We start from the raw sequence: 17,218 nt of genomic DNA, 5'->3' as shown, positions 1-17,218 counted from the left end.
AAGTTACTATTGTGTTTAGTCCTGTGCTATCAACTGGGAGCTGGGGGGCAGGGGTCTTTCCAGGTGGCGCTAGTGGTAAAGAACTCGCCTGCCAATGCAGGTAGACACGAGACACAGGTTCAATCCCTGGGTCAGGAAGATCCTCTGGAGGAGGCCATGGCAACCCACTCCAGTATTCTTGCCTGGAGAATCCCATGGACAGAGGAGCCTGGCGGGCTACAGTCCATAGTGTCCCACAGAGTCAGATAGGATTGAAGTGACTTAGCACACATGCAAATGTAGATTAGAGGAATAATAATAAAAAAAGGATTCAGTAGGAGCCCTGCCTCCAAGGAGTTTAAAATCCAGTGGGGAAATGAGCACAAAGTTCAATACAAATGAAGGAGTTTAGAACGAGTGTCATATGATTGGTTTAGCCAGTAAGTCTTATGAGAGCTCTAGGGGTGAAGAAATCTTATTTGTCTCGGGAGAGCTTTGGAAGGGCATCTCAGAGGACATGAACCAAAGTCTCACACATGTTTTAAGTCCCTGGTTAAATAACACCTCCTCAGTGAGGTGATCCCAAATCCAGCCAGCAGACGGCGGCTGTCCTAGTCCTGACCCTCTGTGACTTTTTGTATTTCCATTACAGCACTTGTTACGGGTCTGGTGTTAGCTGGGCAACCAGACTATGCCTTCCTGGAAGGCAGGCCCTATGGCTCTTTCATTTTGGCACTTTCTTCAGCAAGTAGAACATCACAGAGAGGCTGCTGCAGAGAGAACACTTTAATGAACTGGACAAATTCCTGTTGGTGTAATGGAGCCAAGAGGACTGACTGAAGCCGTTCTTTTGGGGAAGAAAGGAGATAGGACTAGAAGGTATGTTGAACCAGCCTGTTGTGGGTTCTGCTTACAGAATAAAGCCAACCACCCCCTGCCTCCAACTGGTTGGCGTACAGAATGAAGCCAGTGAGCGTTCTTCTTGAGAGAAGCAACATGATGAATGTGGAATTTGAAGACCTTGTCATGATACCTTATACTAGCTAGTATTGGAGCTGGAAAAATATCTTCTTACTCACGCATGCAGTTAAGCCCTCTAGTGAACAGTAAATAGTACAAAGAATGCCAGCAACGCATGCACATAACCAACCAAACAAAGAGTCCCACTGCGTGTGTGCATGCTAAGTCACTTCAGTCGTGTCTGACTCTTTGTGACTCTGTCGACCGTAGCCCAACTGGCTCCCTGGTCCATGAGATTCTCCTGGCAAGAATACTGTAGTGGGCTGCCATTTCCTTCTCCAGAGGATCTTCCAGATCCAGAGATCAATCCTGTGTCTCTTATGTCTCCTGCATTGGCAGGCAGGTTCTTTATCACTAGCACCACCTGGAAAGTCCAAGAGTCCCAGTAGATATCCCAAATCTGACTCCTCTGGAGCCCTAGTATATGCCTAGATAACACTCATTTTATCATGAAAGGATCCTGAATCAGCAGTCTTAGTCCTCTAAGAACAGAGTACAGGATGGAGTATGTTGGGAAAGGGTTAATATTTGGACACTGAAGCTACATGTTGAACTAGACCTGGGAAATTGGCACAGGTAACAGATTAAAGCTTTACGTCCAGGAGAGAGGCACATACTGTCTTTAAATATACAAATGATCATACCTGTTATTTACAACTCCCTTTGAATGAAACTTTTTCAAAATTCTATTTTAGAAAGCAGTAGTATCATGTCATGTCAGATAATAGCTGCTAAATCCAAAGAAAATAACAAATTATACAAGTAATTGCAAAACAAAGAAACCAGACTTAAATGCAACCATTTTTAACATTCTCCCAAATAAGGCCCTATTAAAACAGTTTAGCAAGCCCTGGCCAAAGAATTCCTTCTCAAAAGAATGTTGTTATGTTTTAATTCTTGTAGGCAAAACTCAGACTTTCCAATGGATAGATTAAAGGGTAATCTTTTAAATATATCTATTTTAAAAGAAGTCTTCACTTTACAAAAACATTCACAAGGCTCGTTTCCTTACTACACACTCCATTTGGATTTCAAATGGTACTTGATGTACACATAGTTTTCTGGAAGCAGTTTAATTGTATAAAGCAAGACACACTTGTTCTGTAAATTGAGATATCCTTAAAGTTACGGGCCACATCCAGTGGCACTGCAGGAATTAAAAGAAATATTATGGCATATTCATCTTTCTCCCACATCACTGGTCTTCCAAGAGGAACTTATGGAACTTTTACTACCCCAAAGATACTTGCTTCCTATGGATACTCTCCTTTTCTTCTCAAGATCTCTTCACTTCTAACAGTATTCACAACCCCAAGCTTCCAGTTTCTAAAGCGAAAGGCAAAGGCAAGTACACACTTCCATGATACATTCTAAAGACATGATTTGAAGATATTCTTTCTGGCTAGTTTTATAAGATCAGTTTAGATTGTTTACTCATTTGTCCACAGCAACTAGATTGAAATATTCTGGAGTGCTCTCTATGCAACCACTGTCAAGATATTCATTCACTCAAAACACCCTGAGTATCTTCTAAGCCCCAGACCCACGGCCAGGCAGTCAGAGCTGTGTATCACAAGAAGGCACTCTGAAGCACTGCCCAAGTAACAGTGGCCTCCATGTTTGAAATGAGTGATCTATGGAACAGCTGAAGGTACACATTTGCATCCCCTGAAAAATAGACTTAAGTCATCGTTGATTAAAAAACAATGAAAACATATACCATTTCCTAAGTGCCTATCGAGAAGAAAACAAAACAAATACACTGTTTCCTGTAGTTCCTAAAGACAAAACAAATACACTGTCTCCTGTAGTTCCTAAAGAAGGGGGAATCTGTCTTCATGTGTTCTAAATTCTGGAAACTCTCAGTCAACATGATATGTGGACGATTAGGCAGATGTAGGCATAGCCATGAATAGAAGGCCCACAACAGCCAGAAAAAGAAACGGATACGAAAGGACTTTGAAAAGCTGAAAAAATAGTCACAGGGACAAGCAGAAAGCAGTACAACAAGGATATAAGGACTTAGAGAAATAAATGGGTGAGGTAAGGCAGGATGGTTAGACATAAGACTTTTAGGAGTCTAAAGACGCTTAGCATCCTTAACTTCAATTAGCATGATCAGGAGGGCTTCTGTGTTATGAAAGGAAAGGAAAGGTTAGTTGCTTAGTCGTGTCCGGCTCTTTGCGACCCCATGGACTGTAGCCTGTCAGGCTCCTCTGTCCATGGGGATTCTTCAGGCAAGAATACTGGAGTGGGTTGCCATTTCCTACTCCAGGGGATCTTCTGGACCCAGGGATTGAACCAGGGTCCCCTTCACTGCAGGCAGATTCCTTACCATCTGAGCCACCAGGGAAGCCCTTCTGTGTTGTGAAGGGTTACACAGAACACAGCTACAGTCTGTTTCTGGGTTCCCTGAGGACCAAACAAGAGGCACCAGAGTCAACTAGAGGAGGGAGAATTTAGGGTGAATGTTTTTGCCTTAAGAGCCATTGAAATGAATTCTTTAAAGAGCTCAAGAGCTGGTGGGTGTGGTGGCTGAAGACAAAATCTCATGTGTACAAGAGAAGTATTTTCCTGTCTAAACACAAAGAGATAAACTACCTGACCTTTCTTGAGACTAATCATTCTTTGGTTGCAAAATCCTTTCTCCTGGTCTCCTTTGCACTGTGTTACCATGGACTCAGAGCTTACCCTATATCACATCAGGTACCTTCCTTTCCTTTCAAAGAGACACTGCAGCATCCTCGGTGACTGCCAATCTGTCCCCAAGTTTGCACTCATTTCTGCAAAGGGCCTTGGTTTGCCATGAACATACATCTATTTAAAACAGACACATCTATTTATAGCATTTCATCAATCAATCTAGAAGTCTTTTGTAAGCATAAAGTTAGATTGTGCTTGAATCTAACCAAACAGCTTAGATGGCAATCTGATCGCTTCCAATTAATCTATGCACTTGTCAGTGAAATAATTGTCTGGTAAGAATTACTTATGGCACAGACCTTACTCAGCTAAGAATTAATGCACGCTTTCTACTCAAATATTTTACAAGCAGAGCAATGAGTTTAAAGGTTTCTTCCACATGAATTCTAAGGGGCATGGAGTCCGTAGTCCCTTTAAGGATGATCACAAGCCATTTACCATCTGAAATGTAGAAACTTTGGTGGGTTTATTAGAAGCATGAGTTGTGAAAATAATCAGAAAATGAAATGCTGAACTGACCTCACAAAGTCTATAATGATCTCCATCACTAATATTGCCCAGGATGCCCTAATGCTCAGATGAGCTTTTTTCTCCTTTTCATGAGGAGATCAATTGAAAATAACCAAATAAGCAACGCCCATGCAACATGACAGATCAATCCTAACCTTCATCTCGGGATGCTCCAGGACCACTCCAAGTAGTTCGGGAGATCTTATGAAGTTCTCAGAAGGGAAAAATCTATCAATCCCAGTTAATTCTGTTGAGTAAACACGCGCTACTCAGTAGTTTTTGAACAGGGGGGGAAAGATTTTGAAGAAACAAAAATTGTAAAGAGTAATCACTCATTTGGACTAAACATCCTAGCAAAATGAAATATTTAGAGGGGTGAGCAATCCTCCTGGTCCTTGCGAGTTCAATGATCAAGAAAGTGCAAAGGGTTGCAGTGGAAGTGTTTTCTTGATGAGGCTACTTCGTTCAGATAATATGAAGACTGGCCAAAGTTTCCAAAGTAAAGATGTCATTTTCCATTTAGTTACATGTTCATATTTCTCATCAAAAAGTAGCCACCAGAGTGACTGAAACCCTCCCCAAGAATCCCTGTCATGTTATTTTCAGAGGCTGGAAAGTGGCCGCTCAGGCAACCTTGTCTCATCTTGTTTTCCTCCGTGAGCCGGAGGCTCTTGGGCGTTGGTTCCATTAGCTATCTGCCGCATCTCCCTGGCCGCCATGGAGGAACAGATCTTCTCTTAGTTTCGCTTATATATGGAGTGCCTATCTTCTGTGATTTCCCTGAAGATACACCTAATAAGATTCTCAGAATTAATATGTGACTGTGTCGACCCCCCCCACCACCGCCTTAGCTCTATGTTGCCTTCTCTTTCCTTCCTTTCCTAAGCTAAAAGCAAAATACATTTCAAGCTGATGATAATTATTTATTCCCCTTTCTTCCTTTAGAAATTCAAATGAATGTCTTGTGCTACCTACACAGAATAAAGGCAAATTCAGAGTTAGGAAATCTCTCTTGAACCAGCTTGTGTCACAGTTTTCTAAATACAAACAGGGCTTTCAGGACACAAACATTCCTCTTCTCTAACAATTAAGATCTAAAATTCCTTAGGAAAAAACACAACAAAACAAAGGAAGCATTTCTCAAAGAGTCTATGTTCAACAGCCACCCATCATGGAGAACGGGGAAACTGAACAGCCGCTGTCCCATTTGGACAGAAGAGATCTCAACAGAAAGATCTCCGACATAATTCTGCTAATTTCCACAAAGGCATTAATGTCCAGGATAAGTTCTCAAATCTGTCCTTCAAAAACATTGCTTAAATAAATCTTACCTGAATACGACTTCCTTAACAAAGCCATGCTTCTTTATAAGCTGGTCCTACCCCAGACAATTGCTGTCTACATTTGGAGCAGACAGAGAGAGAGGAGATCAGAGAAAGTTTAGGGCACATCTAAAGTATTCTCCAAGGTACTGGCCAGAAACATCAAGCCCATACTCGCGGTATAGAGAGATCATTAATGGGCATTAGTGACAGACCATTATGACTCTCACAGATCATTAATGATTCATCATGCAGCAGTATTGTTCTGGCAATAATCAGACCATTGCTTGGGCTCAGATATAAGCTTTGCCCATACTATTTGCTTAAACTTATTATTTCCAAGCATAAAATTTTATTTTGCCTTCTAGAATTACGAAAAATGGTCTGTAACAGGATCCCTCAGCACATTAGATGAGTTTTTGGAGCAAGCTGCTTTCTTTGGTAGACGTTTCCCCCACAGTCAGAAATCTTGTTGTCTGAAAGGCTCCCTGATACCTTTTGGGATGTGGAAAATGTGTCTTTTGTTTTGAAATTGATTTACTGATGAATCAAAAAGGCTACAAGCAAAATAAACATGGATAAGAATTACAATTGTTCAATCCCCTGTCACAATTCCTGTCAAATGTTGACATTTTACCTGAATTTTGAGTTTTTTGCCAAAAAATGCATTTTCATATCAAAGTCCCTTGTTAAAAAATTCAGAGACTCTACTAGCAGCCAATGACGAGGTTTTTAGCTAATTATAACAAAAGGCAAGAAACACAGTCTATTTTAACATTATGCCACACACGTTACTGAAGCACTCAACAGTGTTAATATAGGAATCAAAATTTTAAGGAAAAGTGAAACCCCAAACCAAATTGTCATTCTTTTTATTTCTGCCTTATGGAAGATCCACTATTTTGGTTAAAAATTCAAGTGGAAATGGAAATTAAGTTATTCCGGGAGCAAATGAGTCTTTCCTATTGAACAGATTGGATTCTCCTTCTGTGTAGCTCTGGGAAAATTTCCCTTGAGTCAGAAAGAAAGGAAATCTGTCTCAAGGTCTGAATATCGTCACTATCAATGAATATTGAAGAATTACTGACACCCACCAGGAGCTATATTTATTGAACCCATCACCCATCCTCAGTGCTATATGGAAAGGAAGATTTTGTATACCCCAAAGCATTCCATAAACTTACATAATTTTTTTTCCCTTAAGCGTCTCTGCATACTCAAAATTGCCTTGTGCTCTCTCCCTCCACTTTTCCATCCAACACGAAGAGTGTAACAGACAACAGCTGCAGACGGGAGCCCCTCCCAAAGGGATCCAGCCTCCAGGGAAATTGGTTTAGCTTTGTAAGGACAGGATTTCAGCAGTAGGCAGAGGATGGAGAAAATTTGTTCTGCCTTCAAATCAAGCATCTTCTCCCCGCCCCCATCCACTGCCCACAGCCAGGGGGCCTGAACACCAGGAGCCCTTAGAACCCACAGAAACCAAGGAGCTTTTCCTCAGCAGGGGAGAGTGTCCTGGTTTCATAAGCTTTGTTGTCACCGTTCTTTTGGATTTTTTGCTTGTTTTTTAAAAATTTTCAATAATTTTGGAACAAAGAGCAGAATTTTTTTAACATTTTCATTTTGCACCAGGCCCTGCAAATTAGGTAGCCAATCCTGAACCTTGCCAGCCATTCGTCAGTCCTGCTTAGAGGGCAGATGGTCAGCTTCAGAGTGTGGCCATGGGGTCTTCCCCACGGCCCTGGGACCAGGAAGCTGAGCTCGTGTTCTGGCACTGGACACACAGCTGCACCGGCCTGGATCCCTGTTTGCAACCCCAAATGGCTAATGGAAGAATTGAGGCTTCAGTGAACTCCTTACACAGGACAGATGCCAGCTTCCTTCAAACAAAAATAGAAAACCCTAATACAGAGGCAGTCTCTCTTGGCCAATGGAAGAACTCTTATTAAAAAGGCATTTCTCAAGGGAGGAAATTAAGTCATCTCCATCTGAGTGGTCTTATTGGGTCTCATCAAGAGACTCGGATCTTCCCTGTAGCTGCGCTCTAGTTTCCTCTGGCCGGACAGGGGCTGCACCGGTCAGTGCACTGGGATAAGAGCAACTCAATCTTCGACTGTCTAGACGGTACAGAAATAAACAACGTGAGGGCTGACTTGGAGCCAAACTGCAAGGCAGGTGAAATTTATTTCTGCGCTCCTTTCTCCCAAACTAGTTGTCAGCTACTCCGAGCCTTCGTGCTGCCATCCAGCTGCTAGAAGTCCACTGCAGGAGGAGCCAGCCCCGTACGAGGCCTGGCAGCCCCCTCCGTACCCCAGGCCCTTCCTTCTCTTGCATTCCAGGTCTCCCCCACCTCCTAGTCCTCAATGTGGCTGGTCTTGGTCAGGCATTATGGAGGAAAGCAATCCAATTAAACGGATTCACACGAATTTGTGAATAAATGACAAATCTCACAAAGGTGTTTTCACTTTGAAAGAAAGAGCCTTGTTCTTTCATTGGCATACTCTTGGGTACTGGGACCAATGGAAGGTTTTCAAGCAACAGAAAAGTAAGTAATAGCAAGGGATGCTAGTCTATTTTGCCTTAGGTGGGATGGACTTCAATGTTTTCATCACTTCTTAGTTGATTACAGTTTCTGAACCTTAGTGCTCAGGTCCTCCCACCCTTTCAAAAGTAGTAAGGGGGATAGGTTTGGGCTGAGCCAGTCTCTTGGTACCACTCCCAACCCCACATGTCAGACTAATTGAGTTCTCAGAACTAGTACCAGGCTCTTTCATACCTCAGCAGGTCTGTTCAAGATCTCCCAGCCTGGGGTGCCCTCTGTCTGCCTGTTAACCTTCCAAATGGATATCTCCTAGAAAGGTTTTTCTTCCAGCCTCTCCACACTTCTCAGCTGACCTTGGTCCCTTCAGTGTACCCAACACAAACATCTATCATTGGACTATTCAACTTGATTGTGTTCAGCTGTTTACATTTATTGGCCGGTAAGTGGGCCTGAGGGCAAGGGTCCCATGTGAGCTGACAAGTGCCTGTGAACAAATGAAATCAATAGAAAATAGGGTATCCTAAATGGTGAACACACTAGGAGCCTGAGCCTGTGCAGCTGTCATCACTGGGACAAACGTTCGCCAGCTGTAGGACACAGTTTTGCATTTGTCAGCTTACACAGGGGTGGCCAGGGTGCCTTCACTCCCCTTACAAGGATTTCATCCAGGTGGGATTGATACTGAGGTCAGCCCGCAGTGCTGTGTCCCTCACCCTCTTCAGCAACTCTCTTTCTGCCCATTGACCAACAGTACCCCGCCAAAGTCACAACCTACTGTCTGTCCTACAGGGACAGTCCCACTAGACAGAAGCTGACAAATCTAGTCAGCTCCAGTGAGTGGCCCTTCATCCCAGCCCTAGAAATTCAGATCTTCAAGTTTTCATCAGCCTGTGGCCCAGTAGCCCGAGTAAGCATCCTGCCTTCCTGGAGGCCCTGATCAATACTCTGCCCTCCTCTTAGAGCCCAGACACATCCACATCCAAAGCAATAATGCCTGATATTTAATCATTTCCCATTAAAATGCAAGACTGTCTCCAGGCCCCCTTGACAGTTTAATTGTTTTAAAATGTCTGCAGAAGTCGATGTAAACAGATTTGTAGTACATTGTTCACTTGCTGTACCACTGCAGCTTCCTGGCTAATTAATAAGACAGTTTTGCTGCAAATTGGGCATCTAGGCTGCATGGATCCCTCACGTTGGGAAAAAGTTATGGGAGAAAGGAAATTATAGGAGTAAGGACAGGCACATTTTCCATTGAAAAGTACCAGTGACTTGAAATTTTATGCCTATACCAAAACCTGCATGCAAATGTTTATACTAGCTTTATTCCTCATCGCCCAAAACTTGGAAGCAACCAGGATGTCCTTCAGTAGGTGAACAGATAAACAAACTGTGGTACATCCAGACAATGAAAGGGGCTTCCCAGGTGGCGCTAGTGGTAAAGAACCTGCCTCCCAATGCAGGATATGTAAGAGATCCTGGGTTCGATCCCAGGATTGGGAAGATCCCCTGGAGGAGGGCATGGCAACCCTCTCCAGTATTCTTGCCTGGAGAATCTCATGGAAAGAGGAGCCTGGCAGGCCATAGTCCATGGGGATCACACAGAGTTGGACATGACTGAAGCGATTTAGCACGTAGCAACAAATGGACAGAAATGACCTATCCAGCCACGAAGGGACATGGAAGAACCTCCAATGCATACGACTGAGTGAAAGCTGCCAGTGAGCAAAGAGCACATACTGTGTGATTCCAACCAGATGACATACTGAGAAAGGCAAAATATGGGAACAGTAAAGTCATTGCAAGGGATCATGAAGAGGAAGGGATGAATAGGCAGAGCACAGAGGATATTTAGGGCAGTGAAAATACTCTGTATGGTACCACAATGGATGCATGTCATTATACATTTGTCCAGACACACTGCATGCACAAGACCAAGAGTGAACCCTAGGGTATGCTATGGACTTTGGGTGATTACGATGTCACTCTCAGTTCATCAATGGCAACAGATGCACCACCATGGTAGGGGATGTGGATAATGGGGGAGACTGTGTGTGGGAGGGGACAGGGGTATAGGGGACATCAGTGTACCTTCCCCTCAATTTTGCTGTGAATCTAAACTGCTCTAAAAAATAAAAATGAAAAGTACTGAGTACCTAGTATGTTTCAGGAGTGCATGTTATCTCACTGAATTCTCATGACGACCCCGTAAGGTTTTCTTTGTTCTACTCTTTGTTTTTGTAGATGAGAAAATGCAGGCTAAGAGAGGTGAAGTTCCTTGCCCAAGATCACACAGCAGGCAAGTGGCTGGAATCCTATCAAGGGTTTCAAAAGCTTGCTTGGTGGTTAAACTGGATACCCTTTATGGTTTCTCCTGAGGCAGAGTTATCATGATGGTGAATCCCTCCTCCTCTATAAAGCATTCTCCAGTGAATCCAATTGCTCGACATCCATCAGCACTGCCCATGTCTCTCATTTCTGATGATACTCAAGAATCCCAGGGAGGAAAGGAAATGCCCAACAGGCAACACCCCCCGCCCCCGACTCCAGTCAAAAGATAGGAACAGCTTCACTTCTGTCCACTGCTGAGGGCTGCATCTCCCTGTCAATTTCTCTGACTGTAGCAGGGGCAGAGGAGCAGCCAAGGAGATCCACATCGCCCCTACCCCTGGGAACACAGGAGTCAGCTTCAGTAACAGCTCACCATTTATTCTGCCCACGGCTCAAATCCAAAGGTACAAAAGGCACACATGAAAACTTGGCCACTCCCAGGAATGCTGCTTAATTGAGTATTTTAATGTAAGAGTCAAAACTCTGCAAAAAGCTAAGTGATGGGATCAGAGTGGTAATGATTTCTTCCTTGGGCTTCTGTAAGAATTAGATGAGAAATTCACAGAAAGTGGGTAGGGCGGTGCCCAGCACACTGAGAGGTCGATGAAACGAGTCTTTTTCTCTTCCCCTCAGTCCCTTCTGGCCCATTTACTCGTATCCCCTGTAATCTCATCGCTATCCTTCCTGACACAACATTTTGTGTCAGGCAAACATTTTTGGCAACATTTTTACAGAAACTGATCAATAAGCAAGCAATCCATGAACACTGAGTCTTTACAGTGTACCTTTGTACAGTGTACCTTTGGCGTGTTCAGGAGACACAGATGGAAAACACACACATATATATGGAACTTGGGGAATCTAAAAGGATGCCAAACATGAATACAGTTTAAAAATATCATTCAGCATCCAAAGCCAACAGGGATATGCTGAAGGCAGAAACTGGAGCGATGATGTTGAAAACAAGGTTTGATTGGCCTAAGTCGCCGGTTATACAAACTACAGCTTCCCAAATATTGATCGTGGTGTGTGTATTCCCCTGTTACAGTCTTGTAAGAATCAAAACTGAACCAGTGCACACAAGCTGGCACTGCTTTGTCTTTGTGCTCTTAGTAACAAGAGCTGGATGATACCCCATCTCTGATACTTGGACTGGTCTTCTAGAATATTCTATGTCAGGGTTAAAAGCAACATAGCACATGCTATCTTCTGCTTGATTCTGCTTTTGATGTTGTAGTAAATAACACCTGAATGTGTCACTGAACAAGCTCAAGATATACAACAATTCATACATTTGTAAACTTGATGCTTGATCTTTTAAAGGTTCTGGGGGGGGGTGTGTGTGCGCGTGTGCACGTGCACCAGCAGGCAGGCACACATGCACATCTTATTAGAAGGAAGACTTGTTCCAGACATACGTGATTTTCAAGCATCGTGGGAGAGTTATTCATTTCTCCTCAAATTGTACGCAATGCAGGGAGAACAGAAAAGTTATTTGATTTCTGCAGTTTGTCTCTGAGGGAGAACAAACTAATGAAGAACGGCTTCTCTTTGTGTTCATAGCACCCTCTGGTGGAGAGCTAGCATATTTCAGTTGCGTGCTAATCCTGCTTCAATGATTTTTATTTTCCTCTTAAGATTTTATGGAAGTAGAAATGAAAATTTTTGACTTTTTAAGATTCATATCTGAATACCATAGGAATAAATTATAGTCTGTTTAGTTCTCTTATTCTGAAAATTATCTTGGCTGGATTTTAAATGAATGTCAATTTCTTATTTTAGGGAAACTACCTTTCATTCAGCAAACATTTCCTGAGTGCTTATTATGTGCTAAGCCTGTTCTGGCTGCTTGAGACACTGGAATAAAGAAGCCCGGGTCCCTGCCGGGGAGGAGCTTGTCCAGAGCTGAGAGGTACCTTGGAAAACCATCTTCAAAAGTGAACCAGGCCAGGTTAAGACTCAAAGACGGTGAGTAAAAACCTAAAAGGCTTCATAGAGAAGGAGACAGTTGACCTGTGCATTGAAAGTTGAATAGGTGTTCGCAAGGCAGATGGAGTAGGTAAAAGAAATAGGTATTCTAGGCCAAAAAAGTAGACAGAGCAAGCCAAACCCACATGGGACACTCCTGAAGGTGAAGTCATTTAGCATGACCACAGGCTAAGGATGGGCAGCAAAGAACAGGGGATTTCAGAGGCATAAACTGAAGAAGCAGGCAGGTGATCATTTAGAAAGTCAGTTTTAGGAATTTGGACTTCACCACAAGGGCAATTAGGTTTTATAGTAGAAAGGTTTAAAAGTGCTCTCACACAGGTAACATGGGCTGCGGCCTGGGGGGTGGGAGAGGAATGAAAAAGAGGTAAGTGACACAGTGAGAGATAATGAAGATGGAAAAGGGAGTCATAGGTTCCTTCTGAAGACCCCACCATCACTATTCCCCACAAAAAACCCTAGTTCTCTTCACTACACAACAACTGATTCTTGGGTTGGGGAAGGGGCAGGCACTGATGACTTCAAATAGTCACCTAAGCTGCTCTTTGATTTGGATGACACCAGGCCAATGGGCTCTATCCCATCTGGAGATTAACAAGGAAGTAAAACTGAGTCCCCCCAAAACCAACTCTTCTGCCGAGATTAACCTCTCTACCCAAAACGTTATTCTCTTTCTTGTCTTACTCCTTTTCCCCTCAAGATGGAGCAGAATAAAAAAAGTGGGAGAGGGGATTGAAATTGAGCAGGACCCTGTGGGGGTCCTCCCGGGTACAAAAGCCTCTCTTATTTGTAGGGAAAATGGTTCAGCCTTCCAGTCCTTCCCTGAGCTCCACAGGGCAGATTCAAACACTTATAATTAAGGGAGTGAGGGAATGCAGGGACAGGAAACAGCGCAGGCATGGAGCAGGGTCCTGGCTCCTTCTGGGGGTGTGCACAACAATCTGATATCTATCTTTGAGTTCTTCTATGGAACCAGCGTCCCCACCCAGATGGAGGTTGGTAACTTCAGGCTGAGCACACACATGTGGACCCCAGACAGGTTGGAATCCGAAGGTTGATGATTGAGGGTCTGAAAACACCACCCTCTTACCTCACTACTAACCAATCAGAGGAAGGCCACACACCCTGCCATGCTTCCTACCACTTCCTCCAAATTTTGCCTATAAACACTCTTCCCCAGCAAAACCATAAGGGAGATTGGGCTTTGTGAGCATGAGCCCCTCCTTTCTCCTTGTTCAGACTGGCAATAAACCTTTCTCTGCTCCAAACTCCAATGTTTCTGTTTGGCCTGAGTGTCAGGCACACCAGTGACTAGAGAAGCAACAGAGCAAAGTGGTGAAAAGCATGGGCTCCAGAGCCACACAGACGGAGGCTTGAGTCCTGTCTCTGAGCTTCCTTGGGCCTATTTCCTCACCTCTCTGACTTCCAATTTCCTCCTCTGGAAGATGGATGGAATAATTGTAGCTATCTGTTAGGGTGGTTGTGAGAACTCAACTAGGTGATGTATATAAAGCACTCACTACAGTGGCTGGCACATAATATGTGTGTGTGTGTTCAGTAGTTCAGTTGTGTCCGACTCTTGAGACCCCATGGACTGTAATGTAGTCTGCCACGCTCCTCTGTCCATGGAATTCTTCAGGCAAGAGTACTGGAGTGGGTGGCCATTCCCTCTCCAGGGGATCTTCCATCCAAGGATTGAACCCGCATCTCCTGTATCTCCTATATTGCAGGCGGATTCTTTACCACCACCTTGGAAGCCCTGATAAAAAGCAGTTGCTATATCCTTCAATTAGAAATAAATAAATCTAAAGAGACTTTAATTTAGAGATTATATTTTTCTGTTTTTCTTAGCATTATGCAACATGAAAACTAAGCAAAATTCTGATCCATTTTGGCTTTATTAAAATTTTTAAAAATGTAAAAAAAAAAAACTGACTGTATTTCCCCTTCCCTGTTCAGTTGGCCCAGGCAAACGAGTCTTTTGTAAGATGCCTATTATGCGAGTCCCACAGTATTAAATACCTGCCTTGGGTCTCAGGAAAGCCTCTATTTGCAAGGTATCTGATGATTTCAGCAGTCTGTATCCCTCCTGACCAAGACAGAGTCTAAACTGCACGGGGAGGATTGAGAACAAGCCAGACTCTCTTGGTCCAGAGGGCCTGGTCTGTGTACCTGCCAATTCTTACTGGAAAGCAGAGAGCCCGGAAAGGAGGCTGGCAGCAGAATCCTATGGGATTTCTAAGTCAGCCAAGAAAGAGGCAGGTGAACAGGCAAAGGCCAAGTCAGGATGGGAGAACAAGAGGACTTGGCATTGCTGGGAGCCCAAGCAGAAAGACAGACAGCATGGTTAGGCCTGGAGGAACTGGGTCAAGGTGCACCTCCCACATGACTTTTTGCATGACTGTCCCAGAGTAGGCATTCCTAAGAGTGAGTCCTTGGAAACACTAATCTGACCAAGATTTTCTGACTGAAAAGGCCCCGTGATCAGTTAGTTTGGGAAAGGCTGTTCACCACGCCCTGCTCTTGCGGATTTGTATCATACACTTGGATGGCTGAAGGTTCTCATAAAGCCTACAATAAAGAAACCTATTATCTGTGAGAAACTGGGTTAAACATACTAATTTGTCCCCAGAATCCTTTATTTCCCACAATAACTACTAATGTTCCTTAATACTAGTATTTAGTGAAAACCACGGAGGACATGCCAAGCTAAGGTCTCCTCAGGCATCAGCCTCTTTAGCCAGGGCAGAATCATTCAGGGAGCCCGTGGAGTGGCTCCAAGGTCCTGATCCTAGGTGGGTGTTGTGTTCTCCACCTGTGTATCAGATGACCCCAGAGTCTAGAGATCAGAAAACCGCCCTGGATGGCACTGCCTCTACTACTTCTGGAATTTCTGGTTTCCAGGCGAGGGCTCCCTGAAGGAAGTTTTGAAAACCTGACACCCAGAAAACTGAAGCCCTTGAAGAAGGCAGTCCACTTGACCTAGAAGGAGAGCACTTGTGGGCCAGCCACGGTGACTCTAGACTTCTGAGATAATGAAGCCCCGGAAAAGGGAAAGAACTCAAGTATCATTTCTCCAGCCTGAGCGTTTCCTGTGGGCTCACCTGCCCCCACACTGCTTCCGCAGCAGAAGTCCCCTCCTTTGACACACGAGGGAACAGAGACTCAGGAAGTCTCATCATAAGTTGGGGTTACAACCAACCCTGCTGCTTTTGTTCTAAGACAATATAAATATAGCGTTTAATGGAATGGCACAAAATGTTGATAACCTTGGGATGTGGTTCTCTTATGCACTGAATTGTGTGTCTCCCGCCCCCCAGAATTCAGGGGTTGAACCCCTAGCCCCCAGTTTGGCTATAGGGCCTTTAGAGGGGTACATGCGTGCGTGCTAAGTCGCTTCAGTCGTGTCTGACTCTTTGCGATCCTATGGACTGTAGCCCACCAGGGCACCTCTGTCCATGAGGATTCTCGAACCAAGAATACTGGAGTGCGTAGCCATTCCCTTCTCCAGGGGAATCTTCTTGAACCAGGAATCGAACCCGTGTCTCCTGCAGCTCCTGCATTGCAGGCAGATTCTTTATCCCTGAGCCACCAAGGAAGCTCCCTTAGGGGGTTAATTAGGCTAAATGACATCATAATGGTAGGATCCTAAACTGAAGGGACTGGAGTCCTTATAAGAAGAGGAAGAGATACTAGAGCACTCAGAAAATCTCTCTCTCTCTCTCTTTCCCACTCCCCCACCCCCAGGACTATGTAAGGGCACCATGAGAAGTTAGCCACCTACAAGCTGGGAAAGAGGCTTTAACCACAAACTAACCCTTACAGCACCTTGATCCTGGACTTCTCGCCCCTAGAACTTTGAGAAAAGAAATGTCCAGTGTTTAAGTCACACTGTTTCTAGTATTTTGCTATGTCAGCCCTAGCTGACTAATACAGTACCTCCTTCTTCTAAAGTATACATAACTTTGCATTTCTTTTCCAAACAACCCCACCTAGAGGACAAAAGTGTCCAAATCTGTAAAACTATATAATGCTTGGAAAATATGCCACCAGGAGCGGTATACAAACAGGAATGTCATTTAAATGAAATAGAAATGAGGCAAAATCACAATGTCCAAATGCAAAGTGAAATCAGCAAACGTTTAATGAATGAGTAATCTGTACCTGGCTCTGTGCTTGACTGTAACAGGAGGCTGGGGTGGGAAACACCATGTTGAATAAAATCTCAAGGGATTCTGCATATAGTGGACGAGACAGAGAAGTAAACATTTAAAGAGGAGAGAAGTTCAGGGTTACAGAGCAGGGACGTCGAAGACACTGGTCGGAGTTTGGGAGGTTGGAATCAGGGGAGGCATCCAGAAAAGGGGATATTAATCTGAAACAAATGGGACCTAATGAAACTTAAAAGCTTTTGCACTACAAAGGAAACTATAAGTAAGGTGAAAAGACAGCCCTCAGATTGGGAGAAAATAATAGCAAATGAAGAAACAGACAAAGGATTAATCTCAAAATTATACAAGCAACTCCTGCAGCTCAATTCCAGAAAAATAAATGACCCAATCAAAAAATGGGCCAAAGAACTAAACAGACATTTCTCCAAAGAAGACATACAGATGGCTAACAAACACATGAAAAGATGCTCAACATCACTCATCATCAGAGAAATGCAAATCAAAACCACAATGAGGTACCATTACACGCCTGTCAGGATGGCTGCTGTCCAAAAGTCTACAAGCAATAAATGCTGGAGAGGGTGTGGAGAAAAGGGAACCCTCTTACACTGTTGGTGGGAATGCAAACTAGTACAGCCGCTATGGAAAACAGT

At 43.8% G+C, this 17,218-nt stretch overlaps 1 protein-coding gene across 4 annotated transcripts in view; it reads right to left on the bottom strand.

Annotated features, from left to right (window-relative positions):
• Positions 1-17,218, bottom strand: part of FGF13 (fibroblast growth factor 13) — a 532,825-nt gene that overhangs the window by 102,547 nt on the left and 413,060 nt on the right. The window lies entirely within an intron of this gene.

Source organism: Cervus canadensis, chromosome X (genome assembly GCF_019320065.1).
Source record: "Cervus canadensis isolate Bull #8, Minnesota chromosome X, ASM1932006v1, whole genome shotgun sequence".
Lineage (NCBI taxonomy): Eukaryota > Metazoa > Chordata > Mammalia > Artiodactyla > Cervidae > Cervus > Cervus canadensis.
This window is presented reverse-complemented; position numbering and strand designations above follow the sequence as displayed.